The sequence below is a fragment of the Telopea speciosissima genome, chromosome 6, assembly GCF_018873765.1.
Source record: "Telopea speciosissima isolate NSW1024214 ecotype Mountain lineage chromosome 6, Tspe_v1, whole genome shotgun sequence".
In the NCBI taxonomy this organism is placed as follows: domain Eukaryota; kingdom Viridiplantae; phylum Streptophyta; class Magnoliopsida; order Proteales; family Proteaceae; genus Telopea; species Telopea speciosissima.
The window spans coordinates 14562734-14585724 of record NC_057921.1 but is presented as its reverse complement, the minus strand read 5'-3'; positions in this window follow the sequence as shown (position 1 = coordinate 14585724).

Here is a 22991-nt window from a genome sequence, read left to right as displayed (position 1 = left end):
CTCTTGAGTTAATGAGCAAGAAGACTTGATCTTCTCTTGATTCCGAGCAAGAGGACTTAACAACTACTTATGCAAAGTAAAAATGAAATACTAAGGGGTTTAGAATTACCGCAAACCTTAGTAAAATAAGTGCTACCTTTCAAACTATGAAGCTTGAATGCTAATGAGAATGAAGGGAGCTAAGTGAGATTGATCTTCCTTGGATTGGTGGTTGAAATCTCACTTGGGAGTGACTTGTTCTTAGAGGCTCTTAATTGTGATTGATTGTTGTTAATTGTGATGATTAGAGCCTTAATCAAGAGGGTATTTATAGCCAAAGTGGCTAGAATTAATTTGGAATCTAGATTAAAATCGGATTTCACAAGCCATATATAATCCGATATGCTGGATGGAAATCCGATATGCCGGATCACCTAATTTTCTTTTTAAACTGAGGAATAACGGTCAATTTATAACAGTCCAGTAATGATCCAGTATGCTGGATGGGAATCCGGTATGCCGGATCAGGGCAAACTGCAGGGACTCAAAATCCAGTATCCGGGATCCTAATCCAGCATGCTTAACCAAGCTACTGTGGCCTATTTTCCTGAGATTCCTATTAATCCGGTATGCCGGATCAGGAACCGGTATGCCGGATTGGGCACTTTCAGTGTAAAAAGGTCCATTTCCATTAGGGTTTGGTTTGGGGGTTTTAAACCCAATTAGTCACATATGTAAGGGGTCAAATAGCCACCTAAGGTCATTCTAAATGGATGCATGCGTGGTGTGTGCATTACATCAATTGTGACTCAAAAATTTACAAATGTATATTTACAAAAGGTCTTCAAATCTTCAATCTTAAAAAATGCTCAAAGTCTTTAGCTTCCAAAGATTGACTTCTAAGTCTTGAAATATCTTTGAGCTGTATTCTTCTTGCGTATGCTTTTGTATGTTTGTATACGCTCCCCCTCACTTGGTGCTATGCTTCAACTTAAAAACACTTAAAACACAAGCATTAGTCCAAGGATGGTGTTATTTGTTATCATCAAAATACCTATGTCATCATGAAGATGACTTGGGGTGTATAGGACCGTGTGTACTTCCCTAACAATCTCCCCATTTTTGATGATGACAAATAATCCATGAGAATAAAATAATGAAGCAAATAACAATGCAATGTATAAAACAAGAACAATTTCATTCAACAAAGCATGTTGAATACAAGAAGATAATATGCATTAAGTAGCAATTTATTCATTACAATCTATTCCAAGCCTAATACTTCTCCCCCTTTGTCATTGTCAAAAAGAGGGGCATTACATCATGCATTGGGATCAAAGGGTGGAAGAAGAGGAATAGAGCTTGAGGCATCGGGAAAAGGTGGCCGAACTCCTTGAGGAGTGGCTCCCAGTGTGTCAAGAGAGAGATGGCCAAATTGAACGCAAGAGAATGAATAGCATTAAGGATTTTATCTTGGAGCACATTTAGATTGTCAAATCCGGTCCTCACATCATTGCAGAGAGATGTCACATCCTCTTGAATTCATTGTTGACCAAATTCAAGTTCTATGATACAAGTATTTGCTTCGTCCATGTACTCATCAATGCTTGACACCCATTCTTGTAAGGAAGCCGAAATGCCTTCTTGAGCTTGACGAGGAGGGGGCACATTCTCATCCAATTCTTCTTCTTCTTCAACAAATACATCGGAGGGAGGAGGAATAGCAATTGTATGAAAGCTATTACGGGTGATGTGTTGAAAAGTCACGGTGGATTCTTCTTCTCAAGTGAGATCAATATCAAAAACTCGAAAGAGACGAGTGAGAAGCTGCCCATACGGTAGATTTGTGTGCTTTTGGGGCTGAGCACAGGATTCCATGTACCTCATGATGAAGTATGGAAGGCAAGTGGGTGTATTGGTATAAACACAATAAGTGAGGTAGGCTTGAGGAGTGAGACACTTGTTTCGATCGCCTCCCCGAGGAATAAAGTTGTGTTGAATAATATAGGAAATGACATGGGGAATGAGGCGAAGTTTTCCAGTTACCACTGTTGCCGCCTGAGGATCATATTTCTTTAAGATGGAGGAGTAGACTTCTTCATGGTTGATGAAGTCTCAAAAGATTGTGCTTTTTGGAGTCTAGAAATGTAAGGTCCATTGTAAGAGAGTCCAAGATGGTGAGCAAAATCGGCAAAGGAAAGCTCTATGTGAACACTCTTCACATATGAGTGGAGTTTCAAAGAATCTTCCACCCCGCAGAAGTAAAGATTGGTGTAGAAGTACTTGACTAATGGAGGATAGCAAGGTTCAGCCATGTTGAGAAGGGGCTCCCAACCAATATCTTTGAACATGTCCTCAAGTCGAATACTATTGAAAGAGAAAATATCGACTTCATGGCCTTCTTCGATTTTCTAGGCGAGATAAAGGGGCCAATTTGCATGACATTCTGAAGAGCGAAAGAGACGATCTTCTCCAGGAGCATAAGGTTGTCTCGAGGAGCTTCCAGTTCTACTTCTTTTGGATGGTTGTTGCCCTTCAGGCAAAACATCCTTGCCTCTTCTACTCATTTTGCAAGAGAGGTTTGAGGAGAGAAAAAGAGATTTTAAAGAATTTTAGATGGATTTAGATAGGAGAGAAATGGTGAAGTGAACAGTGATTCAGAAACAAAATGAGGGCTTTATATAGGCTTGAAAACGGGCAGAAATTTAAAAATCCGGTATACCGTTTAAGCATCTGGTATACCGTTTCAAGTAATAACGGTTAAAAAGCTGCCAGAAGATTTGATCCGGTATGCCATTTTGACAACCGGTATACCATTTCAAATAAAAATATTGAAAAAATAGCATTTTAAAAAACATTTTTCAGTTATTCAAAGGGGTCACACAAGCCAAGGTCTCTTCTAAGAGAGCAGAATCTTTCTTCACTTAAGGGTTTTATGAAGATATCCGCAAGTTGCTTCTCGGTCTCAATATAGTCAAGTCTGATTTCACCTCTTTGAGCTGTATCACGTAGAAAGTGACGACGAATGTCAATATGCTTAGCTCGAGAGTGTAAAATTGGATTCTTGCTAAGGTTAATTGCACTTGTGTTATCACATTGGATTGAGGAAGTGTCAAACTTAACTCCATAGTCTTGGAGAGTTTTCCTCATCCATAGCACTTATGCAAAACATCGTCCTGCGGCGATGTATTCAGCTTCGGTGGTAGATAGAGCAATTGAGTTTTGCTTTTTACTAAACCACGAAACCAAACATGATCCAAGAAAATGACAAGTACCACTTGTACCTTTTCGATCAACATGACAACCGGCAAAGTCAACATCAGAAAATCTAATAAGATCAAAGTCATTGTCCATAGGGTACAATAGGCCAATGCTTGGAGTTCCTTTCAAGTACTTAACGATTCTCTTTACAGTACTCAAATGGGATTGCATAGGCTTGGCTTGAAACCTAGCACAAGCACAGACACTAAACATTATGTCTGGTCTACTAGCCGTTAGGTAAAGTAAACTACCTACCATACTTCTATATTTAGTAAGGTCAACTGGGATTCCATCTTCATCCATAGACAGAGTTACAGATGTACTCATTGGAGTACAGAATGACTTCTATCCATTGATGTCAAACTTTTTCAATAATTCCTTAAGATATTTAGTCTGACTAATGAAAATCCCTTTAGGGGTTTGTTTTATTTGCTAAAAAGAAATTCAGTTCACCCATAAGACTCATCTCAAATTCACTACTCATACTCTTACTAAAATTATGACATTGAGATTCATTTGTAGATCCAAATATGATGTCATCTACATATATTTGAATAATAATTATGTCATTATTCTTATGTTTCACAAAAAGAGTTGTATCTATCTTATCCATTGTAAAACCATCATCAATCAAAAACTTGCATAGTCTGTCGTACCATGCTCTCGGAGCTTGTTTCAAGCCATACAAGGCTTTCTTTAGCTTGTAAACATGGTCCAAAAATTTTGAGTCTTCGAATCCAAGTGGTTGAATGATGTGTATTTCTTCATTGATGAAGCCATTTAAAAATGCACTCTTCACGTCCATTTGATGTAACCTGAAATTCTTATGACAGGCAAATGCAAGCAATATTCTAATAGATTCAAGTCTAGCACAGGAGCATAGGTCTCATTGATGTCAATGCCTTCCTGTTGGTTATAGCCTTAGGCAACCAATCCAGCCTTGTTTCTAGTTATGTTACCATCTTCATCAAGTTTATTTCTAAATACCCATCTTGTTTCAATAATCTTGAAATTCGAGGGTCCAAGCACTAAGTCCCAAACTTGATTTCTTTTAAATTGGTTAAGTTCTTCTTGCATAGCCATTATCCAATTGCTATCCAAAAGTGCTTCTTTAATGTTCTTGGGTTCAATAGTAGAAATGAAAGCCACATTGGAACAAACATTTTGGATTTTACTCCTAGTTTGTATACCTTTGTCTAGGTCTCCAATGACAAGATCAAGGGGATGGTCTTTAACAGTTCTAATCTCTTTAGGAAGTTGATGTACTTGATCATTAGGATCATCTAGAGTGATTTTTTCAACTCTTTTCCTAATTTCAAGTACTTCATCTTCATCATCTTCTTCTAGGTCTTTATACCTTTCTTTTGCCATAAATTCATCAAATCTAACATTCATAGACTCTTCCACAACTAGTGTTCTTTTATTAAACACTCTATATGCTCTACTATTTGTGGAGTAGCCTAAGAATATACCATCATCAGCCTTTTCTTCAAACTTTCCTAAATTATCTTTAGTATTAAGAATGAAACATGCACAACCGAAAATTTTGAAATAATCAACTTTAGGCAATTTGTTATGAAATAATTCATAAGGGGTCTTTAACAAGATAGGTCTTATCAAAACCCAGTTTAACACATAACAAGTTGTGTGAACAGCTTCAACCCAAAGATATTTAGGCAAGGAATACTCATTGAGCATTGTCCTAGCTGTTTCTTGAATAGTTTTATTCTTTCTTTCAACCACACCATTTGATTCTGGTGTTCTAGGGGCTGAGAAATTATGTGTTATACCTTGTTTTTGATAAAACTCATCAAATTCTTCTATATTATCAAATTCACCTCCATGGTCACTTTTTATAGAAGTGATCAAGTAACCCTTTTGTTTTGTATTCTCTTGGAAAGAGCTACAAATTCTTCAAAAGCATCATTTTTGTGCTTAAGAAAGAGGGTCCATGTGAATCGGGAGTAATCATCTACAATAACAAAAGTGTATTTCTTACCTCCTAGGCTTGTGGTTTGTATAGGTCCAAACAAGTCTAGATGAAGTAATTGTAAAGGTCTTGAGGTGGTAACAGAATTAATGGCCTTATGAGAAACTTTTGTAAGTTTTCTTCTTTAACATGCTCCACAAGAGTGTTGCTTATCAAATTTCAACTTAGGTAGGTTTCTCACTAGGTTCTTGGAAAAGAGGGAATTAATAATCTTAGGATTAATATGTCCCAATTTTCTATGCCACAAGGTTACATCATCAAACTTAGATATGAGACAAGCATCATGAGAGTTGATATTAAATGTGCAAATATAAACATTATTCTTCCTATAACCCTCAAGAATCATGTTATCATTGAAATCTTTAATCTCACACTTGGAGGCATTAAAGTTAATACAATAGCCATTATTGCATAGTTGACTTACACTAAGTAAATTGTGCTTAACATTATCAACTAGACTTACGTTAGAGATTACTGTACCTCCAAACTTTATCGATCTATTTCCAATGATTCTTCCTTTACTGTTGTCTCCGAAGGACACCCATCCTCCTTTTTATTTCTTGAGTTCCGAAAATAGCTTTAGGTTGGATGTCATATGCTGTGAGCAACCACTATCAATATACCATTCCATGTTGCTTACCTACAAGACAAGAATGCTTAATAAAACTTTGGTCCCCATTGAGTGTTGGCTCCATCATTATTAGTATTATACATTTCTCTTGGCCTCTACACCATTTGGTGACCATTTACCTTTTGGTTCCCATATCAACTTGTATATGATTGGGGTTTCTAAGGTCTTTGGTTTTGAGATATTCTATATGAACCTTGGTTATTGGGTGGTCTTTGCACTTGGAGTTCTAGCTGGTTTTGGTACCTTTGGATGACTCCTCCTATTTTGACCATTATAAGGTCTTCTAGGATGGTGGAATGATTGATTCATATGATGACATTCCCAAATAGTATGTCTTTTTTTGTTGTAATTGTTACATACAACAATTTTAGAGTTATACGGAGTCTTCCTTTTGGGATTTGATTTACTAAATTGAGGAGTTTTCTTTTTAGCATAACATTCCTCAATTGAATGTCCTTTCTTTCTACAATAGTTGCAAAATTTCTTCTTTACTTTCTTACTTGTTATTTTACTTGAACTTGTCTCTTTGGTGTGATTTGAACCTTTATTCATATCATAGCCTACTCCTTCCTTGTTGAATGGTGCTTTGGAGGCATTTTCAAGTAAGATATCAAGAGTTCTTTTTTCATTGGTAAATGATTCTAAGGCTTACACAATTTCTCTTTTTCTTCTTCCAAAATATTAACTTGAGAAGTAAGAGTTGTATTTTGGTCTTTAAGGGTGTTTATCTCATTTAGGAGATTTTTCTTAGTAGTAGCTAATTCTATGCTATTTTGGTATAAGTCTTCAAAAGCTTCTTCTAATTCTAAATAGTCCTTATCTTTATGAGAAGGGAAAGTAGGAGTTACCTTATCTTGGGTTTCTTCATCTTCAGTAGCCATGAGTACCAAGTTTGTTTGTTCTTCTTCTTCTTGTGATGCTTCATCCTCATCCTCTTCATCGCTTGAGTCAAAGGAATGTTAAGCTTTGTAGGCCTTCTTGTATTTTTTCATTTTAGGGAAATCTCCTCTAAAATGTCCTGGTTTCCTACATTCATAACATACGATATCTTTTGAAGAAGTATCAGTGTTATCCTTGAAAACATTCTTACCTTGTTGGTCCTTAGAAAATCTTCTTTTGTTGAATGAAGTTTTGCCCTTGTTCTTCAACAATCTTGAGAATTTCTTAGATAGATAGACAATCTCATCATCCGAGAGTTCTTCATCATCATCGCTGATGTCATAGGTTTTAAATGCAACAACTTTCTTCTTTGATTCTTTAGGCTCATCCTCCTTGGTGTCTTGTTTAAGCTCTATCTCATGAGTTTGGAGTGATCCCAACAGCTCATCTAGGCTTAGCTTATCGATGTCTTTTGATTCCCTTGTTGCTGTAGTCTTGGGTCTCCATTCCTTTGAGAGGGATCTCAAAATCTTTCAAACATTCTCACTATTGGAATAAGTCTTTCCTAAACCTTTCAGCTTGTTCACAATGTTAGTAAATCGAGTAAACATTGCATTTATGTCTTCATCATTTTTCATTTTAAAGAGTTCATACTCATTTACTAACATATCAATCTTAGATTGCTTAACTTCAGAAGTACCTTCATAGGTCACTATAAGCTTATCAAACATTTTCTTAGCGGAGTCACACATATAGGTTCTATTGTATTCTTTTTCTCCTAAGGCACACTGAAGATAGCTTATAGCTACATAGTTGAGTTGCATTTTAGCTTTTTCAACTGGGGTCCATTCTTCTTTGGGCTTGTCCATGGTATTTGTTCCATTTTCAATAACTTTCCATGTGTCAATGTTGTTGGCACACACGAAGTTCTTGAAATGATTCTTCCAGTAGGAAAATCCTTCACCTTCAAAGAAGAGAGGTCGGGTAATATTATAACCTTCAAACTTGGGATTAGCAGAGGTTCCCATGGTCTTAAAACTCTTAATTGGATTAAAAAATCACGGTCTTGAGCTCCCGCTCTGATACCAAATGTGAATTCACCTAGAGGGGGGTGAATAGGTGAAGGTTGGAAAATACAAAATATGCGAAAAATAATTAAGTAAAGATAACCAATTGACAACCAATAATTAAAAGAGAGACACAAAAGATTTATAGTGGTTCGGCCAACACGTTCCTACGTCCACTTCTCTCAACTTAGAGAGAATTTCACTATAAGATCTTGAGTAAGAGCAAGATGACTCGTACAACTACTCTTGAGAAACGAGCAAGAGGACTTAACAAAAGCTACTCTTGAGTTAATGAGCAAGAGGACTTGATCTTCTCTTGATTCCTAGCAAGAGGACTCAACAACTACTTATGCAAAGTAAAAATGAAACACTAAGGGGTTTAAAATTACCTCAAACCTTAGTAAAATAAGTGCTACCTTTCAAACTATGAAGCTTGAATGCTAATGAGAATGAAGGGAGCAAAGTGAGATTGATCTTCCCTGGATTGGTAATTGAAATCTCACTTGGGAGTGACTTGTTCTTGGAGGTTCTTAATTGTGATTGATTGTTGTTAATTGTGATGATTAGAGCCTTAATCAAGAGGGTATTTATAGCCAAAGAGGCTAGAATTAATTTGGAATCTAGATTAAAATCGGATTTCACAAGCCATATATAATCCGGTATGCTGGATGGGAATCCGGTATGCCGGATCACCTAATTTCCTTTTAAAACTGAAGAATAACGGTCAATTTATAACAGTCCAGTAATGATCCGGTATGCTGGATGGAAATCCGGTATGCCGGATTGGGAACCGGTATGCCGGATTGGGCAATTTCAGTGTAAAAAGGTCCATTTCAATTAGGGTTTGGTTTGGGGGTTTTAAATCCAATTAGTCACATATGTAAGGGGTCAAATAGCCACCTAAGGTCATTCTAAATGGATGCATGCATGGTGTGTGCATTACATCAATTGTGACTAAAAAATTTACAAATGTATATTTACAAAAGGTCTTCAAATCTTCAATCTTCAAAACATGCTCAAAGTCTTTAGCTTCCAAAGATTGACTTCCAAGTCTTGAAATATCTTTGAGCTATATTCTTCTTGCGTATGCTTTTGTATGTTTGTATACGCTCCCCCTCACTTGGTGCTATGCTTCAACTCTAAAACACTTAAAACACAAGCATTAGTCCAGGGATGGTCTTATTTGTTATCATCAAAATACCTATGTCATCATGAAGATGATTTGGGGTGTATAGGGCCATGTGCACTTCCCTAACACTAAGTCTTGGTTTTAAGACTAACCTCCCTCTTAGGGTCTGTTTGGATTTAGGCCTTTAAGGTTAAAACCCATTAAGAGGTTTATTTAGCCAATGGGTCCACCCAAATGGCAAACCCACGAACCAAGGGAACCAAGGATGAGGCCAACCTCGTCCCAAAGGCTAAAATAAGGTGTCCAAGGCTCGGGGTGTGGGTCCCACGTAAGGAAAACTCAGAGAGTCCAAACATAGCATGGGTGGACTAACGGGTGGATTCGGTCTTGGTGAGTCTGCTCGTGCATCCGTTGCTGCTGTAAGAGCAAAAACACAAGGAAATGGGTCGGGCTTTGGCCCACACTTCAAGGTCAACTAGAGGAAGGTATACGAACATTCACAAGGTCAGCATCTTATCCCTCGGTCGTCACAACGTGTCCTTTGTGACCCCGAATAGTTTCCCAATCGCAATACTAAGCTCATCACCAAAGGAGGTATCTAAATGTGGGGGCACAGGGAACGCCTTCCGAAACTCCTCGCTTTGTGGACTCGTGCTAGGAGGATGATCGATGAAATCTCCATAGATAAATCTTCCCCACTGCCAGTTAAGGAACCTCTCCTGCACAGGCAAGCCCGTGAACTGGTCAATGATCTTGTGGCTAGGTTTGACCACAAGTGAAAACAACTCGCCAGCATACGCGGCAGTAGAATCTACACGTCACACGAGAGAGAAAACAATAATTAATACTAAATCCAGGCGAAGGTGTGACACCACAACCACCCCACATGCAATTAGGATCGACCTAGGTACTGCCCATGTAGGAAAATCCAAGAAAATGAGCCAGTTCATGCCTCAAATAGTCTCTGGGCGATTGGCCAATCACCCAATGAATCGCCTAGAGATTGAAAATGGGCTGTACAGCTATCCTACCTATATGGGCCTTCACCAGTGGGCCATATACAGTGTGAGGAGGTTATAAATGACCAAAATACCCCTCTTCACATCTGTTCAATGTTATCCATACCTTGGGTACCCAAGTGGGCCCTACAGGGCCTGACAACCCTGCCAAAGATGGTCCAGCTGAACTGCTGATCTGAGGACTGATTTGTAAGACTATCAAGACCATGTACAACTAATTACACTAATAAATACCAGATCTGACCCTGATCCACATCTCTGGATGATGCACCGGGACATGGACCCGAAGGCTCAGTGCAAGACCCAGAGAATTCCAAGTGACACCAGATTGAACACCGAGTCAGACCAGTGAGCCTAGACCAACACTAGGTTATCCAAAATAGTTTTGAATAATTAAAATAACACATTTTTGATTTATTGCATTAGGATTTGATCCCGCGCTTGAGGTACACAGCCAGACATCAACCGAAACTGAACCAACAATTGAGCCAGTAGGACCAGACCAAGGTGAGTGAAATGTCATCGTGTATGTAAATGTAACATAATTAATATGTTGAAATGAATCTTAACATATTGATACTGTGTTATATATTTAATTCATGAATCTTGAAATCTTAAATCTACATTGTGTTGACTGTTGACATCTATGAATGAATATTGTATGCTGTATGTGATTGTTAGACTAGATGCCATAGTCGGCTTGGAAATGAGGCCTGTGGTAGCCTGTAGAATGGGATGCGGCTGACACCACCTGTCAAACCCTGCCCCTGACTGACTAGAATCTTGACTGAAGGACAAGAATCCCAGACATGGCATCCAAGCACACTGTGGAGTATCACTCCAGTGATTGTGATTGATGAAGAAACCCTATGTGGATCATCCTATATACCTGTCAGTAGATGGATCACTGAACCTTGTAGCTGCATAGCTCATAGCATAATGTACTGCCCGGACTCTAGGTATTCTCTCTCCTCTTCACAACTATGGGACCCACCCCTGGAAATGTGTGTAAAAGACCCTAAATGACATGTGGGGACAAGGCCCTAACCATGGGTCAAACCCCTGTGCAAGCCCACTGAGATTCAGCCTTGCTGAAATCTCTGGGCGATGCACTGGGCAATGCGGACATCACCCAGAGACATCGCCCAGAGTGCAAAATAGCATAATTAATTGATTTTAAATTGTGGGGACCACCCATATTGGACATGGCCACCCTCCATAGGTTTAGGGGAGTCTGAGGGACCACCTCATACCCTTGGTTCACTGTGGACCCCACCAGTGTACCCAGAATGGCTGAGAATGTAGTCAAAAATGCATTATGGGAATGGGCCTTAACAGCCAAACAGGCCTTAGTTAAGCTGGGTCTATACATAGGTGTACCTCAGCTCATTTTAGAGCTCTTGGTATTGTTCAAACCGTGAGAGAGGAAAGAAGAGAGAAAAGAGAGAAAAGAGAGAAAAGAGAAGAAGAAGAAGAAGACGAAAGAGAGGGGAGGCAACCTTGCATCCAAGGCCCATATTCGTGCCTTCTCATACCTGTGCAGGTATAAATAACACATCTCATACCTGCTGCTCCCATTGATTCATATGTTTTGATAAGTTTTCTGCTCTCTGGCAGCCCAAAACAGCTGGGAATTGCCATGGACTATCCCAGATCTGCCATGCAAGTATGGTACATGGAAGATCTGGGGATTTTATGAGGTTTTACAGATCTGTTCTTGTTCTTGGAGCCAAAACCTGGTTGTGCATGGCTGCACTGCCTAGTTACACTGATAACTGGCTGTTTGGAGTCCTGGATCTTTGTCCTGACTGCATGGGACCAAACCCCAAGTTGCAATAGACTTGAATCAGTGTATTACACCTAAAATCAACCTTAAATGTGGCTGAAACCAAGTTTGGGAAGTTGGAGAAATCGTGGTTACTATTTACTGGGATTGTAAGGGCAACCTCTGGCAGCCAAGTGGTGGGCCCAGTTGAAAATCCACTTGGACCAGAGTGAAGATCACCCTTGGGGGTACATGATACCCTAACATGCATGGGGAGAAGGTTTGGTCACTGCCCATGGCCAGCAACCTTGGAAACTCAGCCAGATTTTGCTTTTGAAATCTCTGGGCGATGTAGACATCACCCAGAGACATCGCCCAGTGAATGGAAAGTTGTTGTTTTGATGTTCTGACTTGGGGGACCTCACCCATTGGCCATATAACTATGTGGGAAGGTGGAAAATGACCTAAATTCCCTTTCCCATATCCGTTCATAGGAATAAATGCTTGGGAACCCAAGTGGGCCCCGCAGGACTTGGAAACCCTGCCTATGTTTGGTTTTATAGTACTGTCAAGCTAGGGACAACATTGTAAGCCTAATGTAACCTAGGGTCAGGTACTAATACTATAAATGACCATTTTGCCCCTAGGCCACCATCTCTGGATGATGCACCGGGACATAGGCCTAAGGCCCAGAGAATTCCAAGTGAAGACCAACTGTACACCGGGTCAACCCAGTGAGCTTAGATCAACCCTATGACCTCAAAAAATAGATTGGAATATTAAAATGAAAATTTCTGATTTATATCTAGGATTTGATCCCGCGCTTGAGGCCTACAACCAGACTGTAGCCGGAACTGAATTTAAAACTGAGTTCTTAGAACCAGACCCAGGTGAGTGAAGTATTATCATATATGTATGTATAACTGTATTACTATGCCGGAAGTTAAAATTCTAAATTTATAAATGCTGTGTTATTTAAATTTTGTTCAATTACTCAAATTATTACACAATCAAATTATTACACAATGATTGTCTGTTGATCAATAATGTGATTCTTATCTGATGATTGTGAATGTTAGACTAGATGCCATAGTCGGCTTGGAAATGAGGCCGATGGTAGCCCGTAGTGTGGGATACGGTTGACACCACCCGACTCATACGATGCCATATAGACATGGGGCTAGAGTTTCATCACCCATGCTACGTACCCTTGCCAACAGGGGTTAAGGTGTTGGATAACTGTGAGGACTACCATAAAACCCTAGAGGCGTTTACACCGGGAAGCCTCAGCACAGCTGGGATGCCCCAGGGAAGATTTGTCGGGAAGCCTCGGGCTATAAACTTGGGAAGCACCGAAAGGTGAATTTTTGGCGGAATGCCACATATGATGATTATGCACCGGTTTGGGTGAATTGATTTTGAGTCGGTTACCTCATAGGAGTTAATCCAAAGGATCAGTCGGGCTGACCTGGGTAGGGAGATGCTGGAGTCGGCTGATCTTCTCTGACAACTCAATGGGTGTATCGTGGGAAGGGGTAACCAAGCCTGCACCAGGGATACATGTATTGGGGATTGTAGTAGCACTAACCTGACTTAGTTGTATTGTTAGGTGGCTAATAATTAATCTAGACTTGCATATCATGTAGGATCATGTGGATTGTGGTTGGATGTGCATTCATGATGATATGTTTCGCTCACGAGCTCAGTGGGCCTCACACTCTATTATACATGTTTTTCTTCTAGATGATTCTGCAGGTGGATGCCGCTGTGGCATGGAGGCTCATTACGAGGAGGAGAGCCCTGGTTATTATGATGATATTGGTGTGGACCCCGACGGAGGTCGTGCTGATGATGCATGCATTCTCGGTGGTCATTGATGAAGACCGTTGAGGAGTGCACTTGATGCTTTTTATCTTGGGGACTCCTTTTTGTTTTTGTTAGGAGTTTATCCCCGTCTTGCTTGTGGTGCAGTTTTAGTTTTCTTTTCTTTTTGGGGTTGAGTTATCTCACCCTGTATATATATGTATGTATTTTCTTTAGCTTTTATTCTTGTCAGCTTTACTTCTCAGTTTGTGGGTTGTTTGGGGAATGTATCAGAACAAACATATGAATGTATATATTATCATCATTCCTGTATCGCTACGCTTTCTCTTTTGTTATTATAATTGTAGTTTATCTGTAGCACTCTGATCTTGCTTATGGTAACATGATGAATGTGGGACCGTGAATGTAATAACTACTTCTAGATTCGTGGGATTTGGCGGATTGCCGTTATGCAATTCGGGTCACCTACCTAATCCTCCCAGGCGGTTTGGGGTGTGACAAAGCTTGGTATCAGAGCGTGAGGCTCTTTTTACATTCACGGGATGCAGATTAGGTCTGATAAGTTACTAATATTAAAACAAGTAATAACTAAAAGCTGCAGGGGAAGTAGATGTAAATAAACAAAAGATGCATAATTTCATTAACATAAAGACAACTGTGGCCGAACCACTACATAAGCCTTGATAGGACTGTATTACATTCATTATTTACATAAGCTGACAGAAAGAAACTACATATATTTCAAACCAAAGAAAAAAAAAACATAAGCATAAAAAATATATATATATATATATATATATATAGTCTGAACCACGTAGTAGAAACATCAATGCTGTCTGGAAGAACTACTCTGGTGGAGGCTGAGTCTGGCGTGAGTCAACACGGTAGAATCTATCCCAAAAGTTCAGGCGCTGCTCTACATATACTACTCTGCTCTCCAAAGATGAGAAGCCCCAATCCATCCTGGTCGACATGTCAACAAGCTGAGTGTTGAGACCCTGGAACTGTGACATCACCTGTGCCCACTCAGAAGGCTCTGCCACGTGCGAGCTAGTAGCACCTGTCTCTCCATAAGCAGGTAAATCTGTGAACTGTGTGCCAAAACCCTCAAAGTCACCCTGCATCTTGCCCTGAATGTCTCCCTCAATGTCATCATGCTCCTCACCATGCTCATCACCACCCTGCATCTCACCCAACTCCTCATCTCTCTGCTGCTCATCTCCTGGCATCTCCATCTGCTCATCCTCTTGTGGATCACCCCTAACACTTTCATCTTCAGTATCTAGGTCTTGTCAATAGGCCTGGATCTATCCCTCTCCACATACTCACCCGCCAAAGGAACCTCGAAGTGCCGAAAGACTAGAGTGAGAAACTTCCCATATGGAAGGTTTCCATCAAATGGGTTCTGTTACACCCGCACCCCAGATATTCCCTTATGCCTGGGGTAGTTTAGACCTTTACCCAATGGGTAATGCCTTATGACCATGGTCAACCCTGATGATCTTGAACTAGAAATACCATGGAAGGAACCCCCTCGAAGTTTTGGAAGTGTGGACCAAAGCCCCGCCAATTTCCTCAAAGTTTGGGCCATGACAGCAGCACCGGAGTCAAGAACGGACTCACACTTGTTGAATTCGCTCGAGGATCTGCCTGTGTTGTCATCAGCATTTTTGGGTTATTTTCCTATGGGACCCATACTCCCGTGTCCAAGACACCTTAATTGAACCTTTGGACCCTGTGGACCCCTACCCTACCATTTATTGGTCAAGTGGGACCCATAAAGCCTAGCTTAGGTAATTAATGGATTTATACACCCTAGCCTAAACCAAACAGGACCTAAGGGCTATTAGGTCTAAATGAGGACTGGACCCAACCCAAATAGACCCTAACCTATTAAATGGACCTAAGGCCCATGACTTGGACCAAACATGGCCTATTGTCTAACCCAAAACCCATTTAAAGACCTAAGGACCTAAACCACATCCTAAAGGCCCCTAACGAAACACTCCCTAAGGTCCTTTCTACCCCCTTAAAACCTAAAGAACCCCTTTTATTCTCTTATCCCTCCCCCTCGCCAAAACCGTGGAGGAGAAGAGACAAGAGAGGGAGAAGAAGGAGGAAGAAAGAGGGAAGAAGTAGGAGTGGAAGAGGAATGAGAAGGGAAGGCAAGAAGATGGGAGCTAAGCCAAAATGGCTGGCTGCCCCACATCTCCTCCTCTTGCTGGCCGGACCAAGAAGGAAGAAGAAGGTGATAGAGAAGAGATGGAAAAGAAGGAGAGCATGAAGGCTTACCTAGCCTTGGACTCCACCCCTCTATGGGAGGACCTCACCAAGGTAAGCTCCCTGAACCTGGTTCTCCCCTTTTTCCTTTGATTTTTGTAGAATCCTTGAGCTTGGACTGACCTAGAGTTCCATTGGGACTCAAGGTAGAGCTTGGTCCCTAGTTGGAGCTCTAATGAAGCTGACCTAGGTCTAGTTTAACCCCTTTGGTGCTGTAATGGCAGCCATTGTTGGAGAACTTTGGTTTTAGACCTTGAAACCCATCTCTGTGGACCAAATTGAGACCCAACCTTTGTGGATCTTGAATCCATGAGGTTAAGCCTAGTTTCTAGTGACCCTAGGAATGCTTAGACACCCCTCCCTTGTCCCTGAGATGCTATGGAGCTCCAAGCTCTAAGCTGGAGCTGAATCTCCTTGAAATCTTGGAAGAAACTGTCGGTGGACGAACAACCGAATCCATCTATCGTGGTACCGCCCATCAGTCCGCCCAGTATAAACCCTGTGTGTTGGCGTGAGCGGACGAAGGCATGGATTCACTTTGTTTGCCTCCGCCCGAGACCGATTGCTCTCGGGTCTGTCTCAGGAATTGGACGGATGCAGGGGCGGACCCAAGAAGCACATCCGCCCATGGATCCGCTCCCTTTTATGGTTGTCCCAGGTATTGAGCGAATCAACCACCGAACTCAAGTAAGAAGTTTCGCTCGTGGGTCCGCTCGCTCTCGTTTTACCTTTTGGCTTGAACGGAGTCAGGGGCGGATTCACCTCTGCTGAGATCGCCCATGAGTCCACTCGTGCTGTCTTGGTTGAAACTTGGTTTTAACCATTGGGGCCTAGCATGAGACCCTTCTATACCTATTTTAATGCTTTCTTTTGTATGCTAGGTTGGTGCACAGGCGAGATTCATGTGAACCACGCTGATGACACCCGATGCCCGGGGAGATTCATGCCAATCACGCCCGGTGACACCTATGCCTGGTGAGTTGATTCTGGGTGACTTTGTTGGGCTTGAATATTATATAATTGTTAACATTAAGCATGCTATCTTATATTTATAAGCATGGTGCGCATTGTATTTTATTCACTTGTGAACTGTTGAGAATGTGATAGTATAATGCGCACCATTGTATCACGCTTCGATGCCGGGTGTGCCGGTACCGGAACCCCAATTTATTTAAATTATGAAATCTGTTATATGTCATCCTGATCTATATGTGCCGTGCATTGCTGGTACCTGGGTACTAGATGGAATGGGACATTGATGCACCCGGAATACCTCTCGGGGCGATAGAACCTGCATATAGTATATCTGTGGCTAGGATGCTTATTCCATTATGCTACTACCCTTGCCAACAGGGGTTTATGTGTTGGATACTCTGAGCACCTGTGGTCTGTGGAGGTGGGAGAGGCCAGGGCAGGGGTAGTGAAGGCTATCGGGGATTGCCACTGGGTGGTCATGATGGCTTCTACCGGCATAGGTCCCTTCATGATAATTGAGGTCTCACTAGGGCGATAGGATAAGTGACCCTCAGTGTTTCCCGAGTTATCACAGTAGCATATACTTGACCGATAGAATTGTGTGTTAGGTAGAAAATGAATCTAACATTAGCATGCATCATTCTGTTTGATATTGATTGTGTGATGTGTGTGCATTCCCCTTTACTCCCTCACTAGCTAGTGTAGCTAACCCAGTTGTACAATCACTTTTTAGTTATATGCAGATAGCCTCTTGATGAGCACCGTTGGATGCAAATCAAGTGGAGTTGCTGATCGTGGCTTGGATGTAGATGTACACCCAATGACTGTGCCATTGAGCAATTGTTTATTATTTAATTTCTGTATTCATTCCACATCCATGTATAAACTGTATGTTTATTATAGGGAGAGTAATGAATGGCTACTTATGTTAGAATTGCTATATGTGTTATCATTAGAGAACCGATGCTCTATAATTTCACATAACTTAGATTTAATTTCGCTTCCGCTAACTCTGTGATGGAACGATTTATTCCTTTTGGTACGTTCCTTTCTGTCTTCATAATGTGATGACAGGGTGGACTGTGGCTCGGGAAACTGCATCTGTGGTCCTGGTAGGTGTTGGGATGATGTGCGATTGTTCCAGTCATACCCCTATGTGGCAATATATATTACATCGGGATAGGGGTGTGACAGAGTGGTATCAGAGCGTGATGCTCTGCACCAACCACAGTCTGGATGTAACCTCTTGATTTACTCTCCACAAATAGGTTCTAACTAAAAAAGCTCAAGGACATAAGCTGTTGTATGCAGACTGAGGGAGAAGATTGATTGGAATGGAAACTAGAACTTAGAGGAATAATAAGCAACATGGAACTTAGACTTGAAACATAGGCTGTTAGGCTATAATTGTATAATTGATTGGTTGAGTCTTAAATACATACTGTGCGGTTATATATATGTTATTATTGATGCTCAGTGTTATATTAATTTAACCAACCATAATAAACCACATGATCTAAAAGTGGGAATTAATTTTATAAATATATCTATAACGCTAAATACCACTATTCCAAAGAATTTAATTTTCCTAGAGGCAACTAGTGTTCTTCACCATTTGACACCTGTGATTCCATTCTGCTTAACCCAGATTTTAAACCCAACCATGATTGTATCATTCCCTCTCCCAACCTAAAACACCAGATTTCACTTGTTCAACCCAAAACACCTGATGGCAGTTACGCAAGATCTACATTCATCTATTGATTTAAAGGGTTCCAAAGTTTTCCTAGATTGTTCACAAGGTCTGATCAAAAGAAAGGAAAAAGAGAAATGCAAGAAGCTGAAGGAAAGTAAAATGAAATAGTTCCACAAATTACCCCTCAGGGGCAAGAGACTGAAAGAGGTGATCTGGTAAGATAATTTCTAAAGATTTGGAGGAAGGTTGGAACTAGTCACTGGCACTAGCTTTACCGTGGCCAAGGAAGAAATTGATGCTGTCTATTCCACTCCCCATATCCGACATACGCCAAGCCTGGGCATGTAGTTTCTTCCTGATCCTGTTGAAGCCATCTGCCACCCGCACACCCAGCCGCCTGATGGTCATTGATAAGTCATCACTTTCCCCTGTGATCTTTGAGGTACCTGCTGCAAGTAATTTGGGACTTCTGAGCTCGGAATCGGCCTCACTATCATCTTCCTCACCATCTTTGATTCCTTTTCCTTTACCCTACTGAATCGGTCCCCCTGCACTATCATTAATAGGGTACAAGTTCATCTCTCGCAGGGTGTCAAACCCAATAGGCTCCCAAGTGCTTGACTTCCTGGGTTCCTGATCAAGGTCAACCTCGAAGCAGAGGAAAACCCAAGTGAGTAGTCGACTGTAGGGCAGTGCGTGCTATCGAGTGGAATCAATAATAGTGTGAGCCATTTGCTTCATGATTATGTAAGGAAGACAGCTAGGTTGGCCCGTGTAGAGGGAGTGAGCCAATACTGCAGATATTAGAGGAGGGTGTGTGCTACTTGCCTTGGAAGGAACCAGATTTATTTTGGCAATGAAACTAAGGACTCGCTGGCAAGGAGGAGATTTAGAGAGATCCTTATTCTTCTTGTATCTGTTGTTTGTTAACACTTGAAACAACTCTTTGCTCTCTTCTGGGCGCAGGCTTTGATCTGGGCGGCCGTTCAAAGAATAATAAACCTTTCTCCCCTCTGCCGGAACGTCAAGAATGATTCCCAATTCTTCAGTGGTAAAACTGATGGAGACTCCCTTTACTACTGTAGACAGTCTGAGATCACCTTCATCTCCCTCTGAAAATAGCAATTTTGAGTAGAACTCTCTGATCAGAGCAGGGTAGTAAAACTCAGGTAGAACTAGCAAGTTGGACCACTCCAACTTCTAGAATCTAGTCTCCACCTGATATGCCATAATTTTGTCAACAGTTATGTCCCTTTCTACGAGGATTCTCCTACTAAAAAGATGTCCCTGGGAGTGTCCCTCTGTCCCTCCAGTGGTCAACTGAGACATCCGATGGGTGATAGGAATGGCCAGCATGATGGCGGTGTCCCTCTCTCTTTTTGGAGCCATGAGGCCACCTGCACACATGAGACAACACCAAATAGAGTGGCAAGAAGGTAAGCCAAAAATGGAATAATGATGTATGTGATTGGTAAATAAGTTGGAGAAATAGAGTGCCTAGAGGATGTGAAACTCATTGGATGAAGAGAGTGATTAGTGAGAAATAGAACATGGATACCATGAGAGATGTGTTTGAAGCAAAGGAAAGGAGACAAGATGGTTATGCAAATGAAATTCAAGTGAAACCCCTAATGCTTAGGTGTGAAGGGATGAGGACAATGTGAATGATATATGTAATTGGCTATTTTACATCCCAACAATGCCAAACAAACAAGTTATGGAGTGGAGTACACCAATTGAGGTAAGAATCATTTGTTGAGAAAGAAAATGAATACTAAGGATTGTGCAAGTAACCCAAGAGTAAAATGCAATGGGGAGTACACTAAGAGGATGAACTATCAAGAGAAGGAGATAGACTCTAAGAATTTTATCTACTATTATGCAATGTGTAAGGAATGTACTTGGTGGCATATCAATGGAAGGATTTGACAAGGCCTTGAAGCATGTAATGGATTAAATAGGAACTTGAAAGAATTTCTCAAGCATGAAGGAATTGAAGAGTTATCCCAATCAAGCCTGGAACCAATCCAAGATAACTAACTAAACAAGTTAAACAATCTCTAAAATGCTCAAAGGAATGCAATAACCAAGTAGAAAGCCGTCCCTATAGTGCCATTGATAGTTAGAGCATGATTCCCAAACCCAAAAGACTCAAGTCTAAATCGGTTTTGGCATGAACATGGTATATATGGCCATAAGAATGCAAACAAAGGCAAGACATGATCATCACAAATCCAAGGAGGAATGAAGGAGAAGATGAAGAGACACAAGAAAAATCTCTCAATGAGGAGAATAGAGAATTGAAAGGGAAATGGAAGAAAGAAATTTACCTTGATTGATTGAGAAGTGATCTTGAGACTTGAAGTATGCAAGCTATCTCCCCAAGAAGCCTTTGGAGCCTTTCTCCCTCTCCCTATGGCTTTGTTTTCTTTGGAGCCAAAGTGAGTTTTGAAACTCACGGTTCTGTTTTTGTTAAGATTTCTCAAACGGACGAACGAATGGAATCAGTTATCATGACTCCACTCGCCAATCCGTCCCGCCTAGAATTTGAAAAGTCGTGTCTTTATAACTGACCGGATCAACGAACGGATCCACCGCCATGAGTCCGCCCGTAGATCCGATTGATTCATATTCTCTCAAAATTTTTGACCTTCTGAGAACGGACAAATGAACGGATTCACATTCCTCATCCGCCCGTTAGTCCGCTCTCCTTATCTTGCGAGGGAAACACGAACGGACCCACAGCACCAATTCCGCTCGTGAGTCCGCTCGCTGTTCTTTTGGAGTTTTGACCCTAGACTTTAGAGACCTTTTGACCACCCCATGTATGATGATTTAATGGCTATACCCTAGGTTGGACACCCATTTTTCTTGGCCCATGCACGGTTAATTGTTTGCCTTAGATGCAAACCATGGTGTCTGTATTCTTGGGCCTATGCCGGCCAGAGTAGCCGATAAGAATGAAAGGCAATAGTGTGTGTTGTGACTCCCCTCTTACCTAAAAGGGAGGAGAGTTACTTTGGAGATGAAGACCCTTAGATCCCATGAATTGGTGTACTTAGACTTTATGAATAGGAAGCCTAACCCTGTGGGCAGATATTAAGTAAGGAAAGGTATTGGGCTGGCTTGCAAGGGTTCATCTAAATGAGCCATAGAGGCCATGAATAACTGGAGACCACTCATAACACCTTGAGTTAGTGACAACTCTATTTGTACTTTACTTGGTTTCCCAAACCATGTTTAGACTCATAGAGGAAGTCCTACACCATGAATTGTTCCTCCAAAAGACTTAGCAAACTGTACTCGAGAACATTTGCTCTTGTGAATTGACCTAGAAGCCAGATATGACCATAGGGATATGAATGTAATTCTTGAGATTTTGCCTATGTATTAGTGTGATATATATGTATATGTATATAGGTATGTCTCTTAGAACCTTGGACTTGTATAAACTAGAGTGATTCTCTGGTACTACAGGTATGACCTTTCCTAGGCTTTACTATGATCGCTTAGTTGAGCCCTGACCCTTGGTCATGTTGATCATGGGTTAATACTAAATGATCATAATAATGACTGGGTAGATTAATTAGCATGAGTTGACTTAGACCTACCATAGGAGGTTGTTTGGCTCTTGAAAGAGGACCATAGAGGACTTTTTCCTGTGTAGTCATTGTGAGATGGGTTTAAAGACCTTGAAAGCTGAAATTGAAGGAGGTAACAAGACCTTCTCCAATGATAGATATGAAGGGAGTAATGGGTCACCAAATGCGTTCCCTCCGTACTGGGAGTGAATAATAGGAGATTCCATCAATCATTCTAAAGTTGGGCGAGGTAATGAGATAACCAAAAGTGAAAGCATTCAGGGTGTGAACCCTATAATGGTGATTGGATAGGTTAATCCCTGTAACCCAGGAGTGACCAAAGTTGTGAGAGTTTGAATGGTGCCCTATACCCTAGACTAAGCCACCTAGAACAGAAAGTCCCCTAGACTTCTCCAGACTAGGAGATACCCCTTGGACCTACTAGTATATTGTGACCACTGACTCTAAAGGTTCAAAGTGAGCCTGAGTATTGAGGACCACACCCTTGAAGTAATGTGACCCTGTGACCTGTTGTGTCGACTAGACACTACCTTATTTTGACTCAACCTTGACTTAGCTTCAGATAGTGGGTATTTGGAGGTATTATTGTTCAACGAGCCTTCACCCTGAGACCCGGGTTGCCTCAAATTTCAAGGATGAAATTTTTAATAAGGTTAGGGGGATGTTACACCCGCACCCCAGATATTCCCTTATGCCCGAGGCAGTTTAGACCTTTACCCAATGGGTAATGCCTTATGACCATGGTCAACCCTGATGACCTTGAACTGGAAATACCATGGAAGGAACCCCCTTGAAGTTTTGGAAGTGTGGGCAAAAGCCCTGCCAATTTCCTTGAAGTTTGGGCAATGACAGCAGCACCAGAGTCACGAACGGACTCACTCTTGTTGAATCCGC